This window comes from Crinia signifera, chromosome 4, assembly GCF_055691185.1.
Source record: "Crinia signifera chromosome 4, ASM5569118v1, whole genome shotgun sequence".
NCBI lineage: Eukaryota > Metazoa > Chordata > Amphibia > Anura > Myobatrachidae > Crinia > Crinia signifera.
In genome coordinates this window covers 307,135,767-307,148,490 of record NC_139220.1, presented here as the reverse complement: position 1 = coordinate 307,148,490, position 12,724 = coordinate 307,135,767, and the positions used below count along the sequence as shown (strand labels likewise).

At 44.4% G+C, this 12,724-nt stretch overlaps 1 pseudogene; it reads left to right on the top strand.

Annotated features, from left to right (window-relative positions):
• Window positions 1–9,198: 9,198 nt before the first annotated feature.
• On the top strand, window positions 9,199–10,008 carry LOC146073325 (uncharacterized; annotated as a pseudogene).
• The last annotated feature ends 2,716 nt before the right edge of the window (window positions 10,009–12,724 follow it).

Below are 12,724 nucleotides of genomic sequence, written 5' to 3'. Positions count from 1 at the left end.
TTATAAACAATTGGACCTGTTGAAACTTGGCTTAATTTGTGGCTTTACGGATGTTACTCTCTGCTTCCTCCCAATCCTTCTTTGTTATTCCCCCCAGATCCCTTTCCCACTTATCCTTCAATTCCACTAGCCCCTTATCATGTGATACCTGAGTCAGGGCCTTATAGAAGAAGGAGACCTCATGCCTTTGGGGATATCTGATGACCAATTTCTTAGTTAACGATTCTTTTATGATGGGATTTATGTTTTCAAACTGAACTTCCAGGGCATGTCTTATCTGCAAATATCTGAAAAGATCGTTGTTTGGTAGCGAGAATTCAGTTTTCAAGGGCTGAAAAGTTCTCAGGTTCTCCTCCTCATATAACTGCCCTAATCCATTTATTCCTTTTTGTACCTACACTTCTTGTACCTGTAATTCTCTCAGTTCTAACAGATGGAGGGCATTGGGTACTTGTGTATTATAATGGTGCCCATCGCATACCATAAGGCATACGATGGTGTGCAATGCGATGCGATGCGATACGATGTTAGCCAATGTTAAACAATTTTTAATTGTATACCATCGAATTGTATGCCATTGTATGGCATATACAATGGTATACAATTTTAAATTGTATAAGAACCCTAATGGGTGTTTTCAATGTTAAATGTGCCCCTTATAAGATAAATAATTGTATAAACATCGTAATAGGTGCTTACAATGTTAAAAGCACCCCCACGCCACCCATACTATCAACGCCAACCCGAAGCGCGGCGAGCGCAGCGAGCCCGCGAGGGGCGGCGGTATGCGTCCTCCGACCTTTTCATACCCCCACTATCCACGTCGGTGTGGAGTTGATTTTATATAGTGTGGCAAGCGCAGCGAGCCACCGAGCCCGAAGCGTGGCAAGTGGACGCGGAATACATGTGAAGTAATGCGAGTGCGCTTGCCACGCTTCAGGCTCGGAGGCTCGCTGCGCTCGCCACACTATATAAAATCAACTCCATGCCGACATGGATAGTGGGGGTATGAAAAGATTGGAGGATGCGTACTGCCGCTCAACGCGCTCTCGCTGTGCTCGCCACGCTTCGGGTTGGCGTTGATAGTGGAGGTGGCGTGTGGGTGCACTTAACATTGTTAAGGCCCAAGGCCCAAGGTTTAGTTTTAGATTTTATGTATTCAATTTGGGGGTTTATATTGAGAGCTTCGAATTTTGATGTGTCCCTAGAAACCCATATTCCAAGGTATTTGAATTCATCCACCCACTTCAGTGGTGTGGCTGTATCCAAAGCCGTAGGTCTATTTTCATTTAAGGATAAAATATGTTACTTGCTCCAGTTAATCCGTAAGCCAGAGTATATGCCGAAGACATTAATCGCCTCCAGAACCCAGAGCATTGCTATTTCATGATCCTATTTGAAAAAAAAAGAAGGAAAGATTGTCACATTTAAGGTGCACATGGAGAGAAGAAATTTATAAAATATAGCTTTTATTAGTTTATTTTAAGAACTGCGACATATAAAAACACATATAAGGGTAAGACAAGGTGAGTATAAAAAGTGGAATTAACCCTGCGTAGTGTGTCCCCTCTATCCCCAATTTGTCTGTGCGATTTCTTGTATATTGTAGAGATGGATCAGCATTTTTTTATTATTTATTTGACATATATTACTCTCTTTATTTAGATTGTTTACAGGGCGAATGGGTGTGTCGGCATGGTGCTGTTTCCAGCAAGTTTGGCACTGTGAGACAAATTTGATGTTGGTTATAATTAGCACACCTCAAGTGATCGGCTGTTAGTAAAAAACTGTGGGTGTCTGCTAACATTCACATTTCCTGGAATTTCAACAGTGCATTATTGTATCATTGTGTGTCAATGCAGCACAGGGGACAGTGGTTAGAATGGTATACTGTCTGTCCCTGAGGTCATCGTCTATATGTGTCGCCGGGTGTTTCTGCTGTCAAACCCCTGTGCATACACACTTGCTGGATTCACCTTTCAATATCACACAGTCCAGGGGTAGCGCTCGAGATTCACCCCGTTGGTGCTAACCCCTGTAGTACTGCGTCTGCTGCTGGCTTCCCCCTGTATGTGGGGAGAGAGCCGCACTAGACGCTGAGGGCACAGGCGCTACACTGTATGTGCCGTCCGCGCGCCGGCTTCTCCCTGAGGTGCTGAAGATAACCGCGCCGGACCCTGTCTGCACGTGCGCCCGTGCTGTAGACGGGTGTCGGGTCTCAGTGGTGTCGCTAGCAGTAGGTGCTACCGTGAACCATACCCGATCACCAATCGTTCGCCTCTGTAAGGTACAACGCTGCCAGTCTAGAATTACAGATCAAAAATACATTTCAGTGGGGAGGGGAAGAGGGGGTTTAGACACACTAGGTGTGTTTGGTCGACGCGCGTGTCGCCTCAAGCTTCATCAGGACCAGATCCTGCAGGAATAAACAGAATGTCATCGGCATATAGAGCAATTTGGTCTTCTCTAGTACCTATTTTTAGACCCTGGAACAATGTCCTTTCTCTAATCATGCTTGCCAGCGGCTCCATCGCTATGGTGAATAGAGCCGGCCACATTAGGCAGCCTTGACGGGTGCCTAGGGGAGATGTATTTATTAACAGACACCATAGCTGATGGGGAAACATATAGCAGTCTCACCCAGTTTATAAAAACTGGGCCAATTCCTACCCATTCCAGAGCCTCCCACAGAAAACCCCATTCAGTTGTATCAAATGCCTTAGCGGCATCAAGAGAGACCACCACTGAGTTCCCTCCTGTTTCCTGTGGGGTTTGGAGTTGGCCGTATAGCGTTCTCAAATTGGTTGTAGTTGACCTCCCAGGCATAAAGCCTGTTTGGTCTTCATGAATAATTTCCCCTATTACTCTATTTAATCTGGCTGATAAGATCTTAGCAAGAATTTTTATATCATTAGTCAGCAGGGAAATGGGTCTATGAGAGTCCATATTTTTGGGGTCTTTGTCTTTTTTCAGTAGAATTATAATTAGGGCCTCTGACATACTAGTTGGCAGTGTCTCCCTCGTGTACAATGTAATAAATAAATCAAGAAATTTCTGTGAAAATAATTTACTATATTTTTTATATAGCTCCTGTGGTATACCGTCGAGACCCGGTGCCTTGCCACCGGGAATCGACGATATTGCCTCTTCCATCCCGAGGAGGGTCAGTAGACCATCTAGCATCTCCCTGGATTCCCTTGACATTCTATTTTTTTTTTTTATCCCTGATAGGAACATATGAATATCCTCAGGGGACCGGCCCTGTTGGGAGGTGTATAGTTCGTGATAGTAGTGCCTGAAACACTCCTCTATCTCTGGGGTCTGCTGAACTATATCCCCCCCAGAGTTGTGAATTTCCAGCACTGTGTTCCCAGGTTGGTCTGAGCGTGAGAGGTGTGCCAGAAAGCTGCTGGGTCTATCTCCATTAGCATAGATGGTATGTCCAGCAAAAAGATCTTTATATATTTCCTTATCAGAGGGGCATTTATGCCAGATATCCTGGGCTTTAATCCACTCCCGTTTATTATCCTCTGTTCTATTGCTCAGGTATTTTTGTTCTAAATCCTTACAGCTTGTTTCCAGATTCTGTTCCTCCCTCCTATATGAGGTTTTTAAGCCACCGACCCTGTGTCCCTGTTTTTGTCAAAGAATTCTTGCCAAGAGGTTTCTAATCTATCTCTACTGTTTCCTTTGAAAAGGGTATTCTCTTTCTGATCAGTATAGATACCCTTCGAGACGTGGATGTAAAGGGGGAGTGGTAGGCTCATCCAATCCAAGCTTTTTTGAGGGATAACAACTTGTTTCCCACCAGGTGTGTTTCTTGCAGGCATATTATGTCTGAGGCGTACTGTCGTATTTGTTGCATCACCAATGCTCTTTTAATTTTGATGTTCATCCCCCGTACATTCCATGAGAGGAGGGAATATTTTATCGGCACCATATCAGCGGATGTGTGAATGGACCCTTCAAATTATAAATCTTCCCACCAATAATGTATACCATTAAATTTAATGCTGTTAACCTTATAGCCTCCCCCCTCCTCGCCCCCTCCCTGCATGCCTTCCTATCCTTCTGAAATGCCTCTCCCCCTCCCAAGCCTGTCCCCTCTCCCATAACCCACACCCCCCTTCTCTCCGCCCCTTCTCTCCCCCTCCCCCCCTTTTTTTGGGGGGGGGGGACAATATATATAATGACCACGAGCTGGGGGTCCTCCCCCACTCCTGTTTCTCTATGTTTGCCCCAAGTGAACCCTCCTTATACCAAATGGTTAATTTATAAGCGCCTTTTGCAAAAGGTAGTACCCCAGCAATAATATATCATATACAGTTAAATTTCTTGATATGAAAAGAAAGAAACCAAGAGAGAGGAGAAAAGTGGGGAAGAGAATAAAAAAAACACAAAAAATCTCAGCCCTCAGGAGCGAGCGAGAAAAACCATTCAGTTTCTCTATCAGTACTAATATTCTGGGCAAAGTCCATTTTCTGAAAGTTCATTTACATATAGCCATATTCTTAACTGGAATTCACCATGCATTTTGCTGGGAAATTACCATCTAACCAGCTTGCAGCCTCTTTAGGCGTATTAAAGAACTTCATTGAGCCATCATGTACCACGCAGAGTTTTGCTGGGAACATCATTGAATATTGCAGGTCCAACTCTCTTAAACGTTTTTTAATAGAGTAGAACTGGGCCCTTTCCCGTTGAACTTCTCCTGCATAATCCGGGAAGATGGATACCTTTATATTGTCCCAGGTCAGAGGGCCTTTATTTCTGGCCATTTTCAGTATTGTATACTGAATAGTGCAGAAGCTTAATAATAAAGGTGCGGGGCAGCGACCCTGGGGGGAGAGCTCTCATGGGTATTCTATGGGCTCTTTCCACCATAAAGAATTTGGAGAAGGCCTCCTGCCCGTAGGTGTCAATTAGCCATTTTTGTATAAACTGTTCAGGGTTTTGTCCTTCAGCTTTTTCTGGCAACCCCACAAATCTCAAATTGTTTCTGTGGAGGCGCCCCTCCATATCAGTAATTTTGGCGTAAATGGATTTTATTTGAGTGGCGATATCGTCCATCTTCCCTAACAAAGGAGTGATCACGTCCTCCAGAGCTGAGGTGCGATTTTCCACCTCCATTACCCATTCCCGGATCTGTTGTACTGTCTGCTTTATCAGATTTAGATCCTCCTGGACTTTTTCAATTTTATTGGTCAGGCGGCCTTCACTGGCAGCTAATGCGATAACACCTTTTGTATAGAGGCAACGCTCTGCTCTATAGGTTTTTCACCTTCAGGGGGATAAAGGGGGGGGGGACTTTCCCCTCTAGGGGCAGATGTTGGAGTTACCGGGGGCCTTGCATATTTTGCGATTCTGCCGCGTTTTGTGTTTTCCCCATTTTATTTTTGCCCCTTTTTTGTTTGTCTGGGGGGTAATACACAATAGAAGGAAGAGGGGGGATGTGGACCTGTGTCTGCAGATAAATGGTTCAGAGCCACGTGGTTGTCATGCAGTATTAGCCAGAGTGTATTCAGTATTCAAAGGTAAACAGCACAGAGACAATATTGTACTGTACTCACTGAGCCCTGTGGCAGGTGGCTCCAATCTGCTGCCGCCACTCTCCACTGCCCCAACGTCCCCCAGGCTCTGGGTTCAACAAGATACTGGTCTCCCCTCGCTCCACTCCACTGTGTCCGCAGCCTGCAGTCTCCCCTGTCCCCTTCCAGTTGCTGATGCTTGCTGCTGTGATAACGGAGCCGGCTCTCTCACAGCCACTCCGTCACTCAGTCAATGAGCGACTCTTTTCGGCTCACTCGTCGGCTTCCGCCCGCACACTGCTCCCTCCAACCTCCGTCACTCATTCACTGTGCGGCTCCTCCACTGAGCTAGCGGCCATGCCAAGGTACCTGGAATTTAGCTCGGCACTGGGCAGGATTAGACAGGTTCACCGGGGGTAGCTGAATTTTAGCTGTACAGGATATTGGAGCGTGCTCGCCGTGGTCACGCCCCCTCAGTTTCAAACAGTTGTAATTGTATTTGATTCTACCAATCCATAAATAAAATTAAATTAAAATTGGACATTCAGATTATTTTTGTGTTGTTCCAGAATCCTTAGTGATTAAAATTGTGATGGTGTAATAGAAGTTATTAGTGAAAGTATAATATAAAGAGTATTTCAAGCAACATTACAAGCAGCAGTGTCTTTATTTAAAATTACTTTACTACAGGTTTTCTATATATATATATATATATATATATATATATATATATATATATATATATATATATATATATATATATATATATATATATATATATATATATATATATGTCTATTTCTATTATAGTTTAGCACTGAATCATTGTGAGGTTCCTACTGACTTTCTGCTGACTGGCTGCCCAGACAATAGGTGACTCCTAAACAAAGATCCTTTGGTGACATAACAGGATGCCAGAGGCTACTGTGATCTAATTACAAAACAAGGTGTTACCCTGCCAGGGTGTAATTAACATTTCCCATTGTAGTAAGTGGCTTTAGGAATATTTACACCTCATTTACAAGACAAGGAGCTGGGCAGGAGGAGCTGCTGTGGTGAATGACTGTATACTAATGTTATGTGACCCTAATTTACATGTCGCCTCTCAGTGTAAGAATTCCTGCAGGGCATCCTGGGAAGTACTGGGGAGAGATGGGGAGGAGTGACTATAAATAGGCTGTATCAGGCCACTGGGAGCTGATGGAAGAGCTGCTGGATCAGTTACTGGTTGGAGAGCTGGGAGGACGGAGGAGTAAGAGACAGAGGAAGGATCCCCAGAGAAAGGTAATTATATTATACATAAGAACAAGCTACATTAACAAACCTCTGTAGATATTATTGTACAGATATTGTCTTATTATCATATATTGGTCTATGGGGGGTATTTCTGATGGGGGAGATATCAGCGGGGTCCTACTCAATGCTGTCTTCCCTGGCAGCATTGAACAGGGATCTCGACAGAACGGGCCAAACTTTACAAGCAGTCAGGCTCATTCTGCCGAGAACGGCCTGGAATCGTCGAGCTCCGGCTGCAGCTCAATGATTTCTGGCTGTTTCTCATGACCATGCCCCTTTTTTGGCAATCGGCAGACGGGACAGTGAATCCCGCCGGCCGACCTGACGTCAAGCCCCCCGACAACTGGACCGGGTCATGGCTGAAGGGCTAGCATGAAAGTCGTGACGCTGGATTGAATACCCCCCTATATTTTTAATGTCTATGGATAAATAATACACTGCAAAAAAACTTCTAGATATTACAGTTTATTATTGTATTGGAAAACAGTATAATGGTATACAGTAAATTACTGTAAATTACTGTGATTTCCTAATAAATGTGTAAATATATGAATGGACATTTATAGTCAGTCAGTGACAGTGTATAAACCAGTAATGTATCAGCAGTAATGGAAGGTAGAGGGTGGGGGAACCCTAGGGTTGCATCCACTCTCTTATAACCCAGGCGCTGTTCAGGGATCTATTGATTGTAATCAGAGTCTTATGCCTGGTACACACCAGAACTATTGAGATCGGTAACAGATCGTAAAAAGATCACACGAGTGTCTTGCGATTTGTAGACGCTCAGATCTGTGCACAATCTGCATATGATCTGCTCCCGATCAGTACCCACTTGAAGGGGTCATTTTCAAATCCTACCTGCTGCAAGAAAGATCTGAAAATGACCAAATGACCCATGGGGCCGCACATCGGATCAGAAAATATGCCCAATTTACATTTATCGTCGAGATTGTATCTATAACGGTTGTTTTGAGGCCAAATCTTCCTGGTATGTCCCCTACATAAGTTTCATTCAACCCAGCTGCTGCTAGTGTAAAAAGAGCCCACCACAGCTCTAAATGCAGAGTTTCTAAAAAAAAAAAAAAAACACTGATCTGATGGGTTGATATGTATTTGAATGGTACCCCATGCTGACCACAATGATACAGGACACACTGTATAGTTAAAAAGACTTTTGTAAATTCATAAAAAAATCCACATAAATGGAAAAGGACATGTAAAATACAAACAATACTTGGTAACAAAATAGCTAATCAGCCTGAATTCAATGACATTAGATGTATAGCTTCAGGCGGGCTCCCAGCAATGAATAAACACAGTGAGCTGTTTCGGAAATAGTTAATAAATCATCCACTGTACAATCAGCAGGAGGTTTGTAGCTTATGCCAGTATCATCCGGTTAGTAAGCAGCTGCAACATTTCCAATTAGTATGTAAGCCACATGCAGTAATATCCTGATGAGATAAGTAGCTAGTATTGTTAGGCACACTCACACTCCTCTCCTACCTACCCCTTCTCACACTCCTCTCCTAACTACCCCTGCTCACACTCCTCTCCTAACTACCCCTGCTCACACTCCTCTTCTACCTGCCCCTGCTCACCCTCCTCTCCTAACTACCCCTGCTCACACTCCTCTCCTAACTACCCCTGCTCACACTGCTCTCCTAACTGCCCCTGCTCACACTCCTCTCCTACCTGCCCCTGCTCACACTCCTCTCCTAACTACCCCTGCTCACACTCCTCTCCTAACTACCCCTGCTCACACTGCTCTCCTAACTGCCCCTGCTCACACTACTCTCCTAACTACCCCTGCTCACACTACTCTCCTAACTACCCCTGCTCTCACACCTCCCCTAACTGCCCCTGCTCACACTCCTCTACCAACCAGCACCTGACAGGAAGTGAGTAATGCACACCCTCAGGTCAGAGAATGGGATTATACAATTCCTATAGAAGCCTCAATAGATTGTGTATTATACTCAGTATCAGTATCTGCTGCAGGATGTTAGAGGTCTCCAAGCTACACACATGGCTGGAAATAGGGATATAGCAATTTGGTGACATACATATATAAAAACAATGGTAAATGCCTAGATCATATGAGTTAGTGCATATAAATAAATGTACATTATAAAACTGTATAGTAGAATTAACTCAGTTATCTTTATTTTTAATTATATATGTATTTTCTTTCAGGACAAATAAGTAACAAGACTTTCATTAACAAGACACTTTGGAAAGATACATTGTTCTCAGATCAAGTCACCTACAGACGTCATTTCTTCTTACACCTCTGGGGGACTCACTAAAGCGATTCTCATTTTCTGCATAGGAGAAACCTTCTGAAGCTAAATTGTTTCTCATCTAATACAGGATGAGTCTGACAGGAGAGAGACCATATCTGTGCTCTGAGTGTGACAAAAGCTTTACATATAAATCACAGCTTCTCAAACATCAGAGTCGTCACACAGGAGAGAGATCACATCTGTGCTCTGAGTGTGACAAACGCTTCACACGTAAATCACAGCTTCTCATCCATCAGAGGAGTCACACAGGAGAGAGACCATATCTGTGCTCTGAGTGTGACAAATGCTTTATACGTAAATCGCAGCTTCTCAGACATCATAGGAGTCACACAGGGGAGAAACTACATCTGTGTTCTGAGTGTGACAAATGCTTTACATATAAATCAGAGCTTCTCATCCATCAGAGGAGTCACACAGGAGAGAGACCATTTACATGTTCTGAATGTAGCAAGTGTTTTGCCCACTACTACATCCTTGTTGAACATCAGAGGATTCACACAGGAGAGAAACCATTTAGTTGCTCAGAATGCAGCAAGTGTTTTATAAAAAAGTCATCTCTTGTCAGACATCAGAGAAGTCACACAGGAGAGAGACCATTTAAATGTTCTGAATGTACCAAGTGTTTTACCCAGAAGGCCAACCTTGTTACACATCAGAGGATTCACACAGGAGAGAAACCATTTAAATGTTCTGAATGTACCAAGTGTTTTACCCAGTACCCCGTCCTTGTTAGACATCAGAGGATTCACACAGGATAGAAACCATTTAGTTGCTCAGAATGCAGCAAGTGTTTTACCAGTAAGCGTAATTTACTTTCACATCAGAGGAGTCACACTGGACAGCAGTCATTTACATGCTCTGAGGGAATAAATGTATAATGTGTTTCACCAGCTCGCTTGTATCACTGCCCTGTATTACTCACATGGTTGTGGTGGCAGCTTTCAGTGCTGCTCACCTGAGGGAGTAATTCAATTGTTATTGCATTAGGAAACAAAACTCTTCTGGCCCCGATAATTCAGCCTGCAGCCTCCTGAGTTGGTGGCAGAAATGTGTGACAGGTGACCCGCATGGTTTTTATGTCATACCCATAATGTTAGATGGGTTTAGCTGATTTACACTGCTACACTCGGGACCTTATTCAGGTCTGTTCATAGTGGCTGTTCTACCACATGGGGACAGAGGTTTAGTATATCTGCATGCACAGCCGCATGTCTGCCCATGTGCATACCATCAGGTGCATGTGGCCACGGCGGACAGACTGTTCACTGGGTTCATGCACCCAAAATTGCAGACGGTAGGGCATGGGGCGGCGGGCCGAGGTACTCACCAATGGGAATGCCCAGGATTACATGGGCATTCCCATGAAAATGCTGGGCATTCCCATGGCAATTGCCCAGTGACCAGGAAGCAGGCAGCTGATATCAACAGATGTCAGCTCCCACCCACTTCCTCCCGAATGTGTAAACATATATAAGGGACCTGAGAATCATTCTTTATATATGCGTCATTATAGATGGTCAGCGACCAGCAGAGAGGCGCAAGGGGGCACGGTGCTTTGTTTCAGTGCCCATGTCGATTATGTTGAAATTCGGGACAAAAAAAGTGGAAAAAACCCATGTGGACCTTTTTGAATGTTGACCTTCACCATGTCGACAAAATGTTTGTGTAGACCTAATGACTTGTCAACCTAACCCATGTCAACTACAGTCATGTCAACCTTCCTGCATGTCAACCTTCAGTCATGTCGACCTTCTTGCATGTGGACCTAGTGGTGTTGACCTAATGCTTGTGGAACTAGTTGCTGTCCACCCAATGATCCATACCCATCAGCATAATATAAAATTAACATTTAAATTACGACTTTTGTCACTTTATCTGGGAGAGCGGAGGTGCAGGAACCAATTGAATCCCCCCCCCCAATATAATTACATGTGAGGACATTTCTGAATGTAAGAAGTGTTTTTTATATACATTTGTCTTGATAAAGACCAGAGAGGAGAAACATCTGTATCTGATCCTCTGCACCAGTGACTGTAATAACCATTGCATAGTATACAGGAAAGGAAAAGTGAGTATCTAAGGTGTGCACTAGCTGCAAGCGTGCTTATTCCCCTAGGGTGTTTCTCTGACACCCAAAGAAATAGGAATCAAATGTACAAAAAATGGGGTCAACCACCACCAGCGCTAGATAAATAGAAGATTACTTCCCTTGCTGTGTGATAAATTTCTCTCCACAAAACCGGTATATCTTGTGTCTCCTCCAACTTATATTCATTGGCACATGAAAAGAGAGTATATATTCCACATAGTATATACTGTTTTAATACATCACACATTAAAAATAACATTAGCAGGAGACCATACATCACAAACTGATACAATGTAAAATGAAATTGCACACACATATAGAATCCCAATGGAAAAGTGGCAAGTGCAGAATGGAGAGGTCCTTGAAGGTAGTTATCAGATGTTATGTGAACCGTAAATAGTACAGTTCAAAGTGCGCATGCGTATAGTCACCAAGTAGCCCGGGCACATCCAGGATCAAGACGCTGCTGCAGGTATTACGTCTCCAAGTCCAGTCCAATCCTCTCGCCCGCCGACGCGTTTCGGACCCTATCTGGGTCCCTTTTCAAGGCCTTGAAAAAGGACCCAGATAGGGTCCGAAACGCGTTGTGTGCTTTCAGCAGCCTTAAGAGTCAACCTCGTAAAAGATGAATTTTACCTTTTCACCAAAATACATCCAATACCTTACACATATTAGAGCTTGAAATGAAATGTTGGGAACCTTACAAATGGTCCTTGGTGCTTGAAATTATGGGAATTTCTTTCCTTCTTTATGTGTCAATATTTTTCAAAATGACCCTCAAAGAGAATGAGAACAATACAACAGTGAAATATTGCTAAATACACAAAAATGACATCCTGCCTCTATTCACTTACCCCCCCCCCCCCCCCGGAGCCTTCCCTGCTTATCCAGCGTTGCCTGTGACTCCCCTGCTCAGTCTGTGTTGGCTGTGGAGACTGCTTGGACCTGCGGTGCATCGTGCTGTGGCCGCCATCTTGGATATCCTGGATGGGAAAGATCTGCTGCTGTCCTGTGGTGCGGTCTTGCCCTGGGTGCTCCTTTGCCTCTTGAAGCCTCCCCTGTGTCCTCTGTACAGCACGCAGTCCTCCTGGGTGACCTGCGAGGGACTGCTTGTACCTGCTGAGCTGCCTTCTGCTTTAGTGCGGGTGCCATCTTGAGAACTGAGCTCTGTGACACCGCTGTAGGTATTATTACCTCCCTGCTGCTGCTGCGACCTGATTGCTGCCGCAGCCTCCCTCACTGCCCTGTCTCAATATCCGCTCCTGCCGCCGGCTATCTTTTGTCCTCCCAGCTGACCACGGGCTGTCCTGCTGGGCTGTGGCGGAGATCCACGAACCGCGGTCGCCATCTTTAAGGCCCAGTGGATGCGGTCCCTGCTGCCTGGCCTCTGTGGTAAATACTTCCCTATTTATTTGTGCACTCTGCATCAAAGCTGTGTGTGGTGTGCTAGCCACCACCATTCTGCCTTCAATAACTATTTGCAATATATCCTGTATGCACTACTT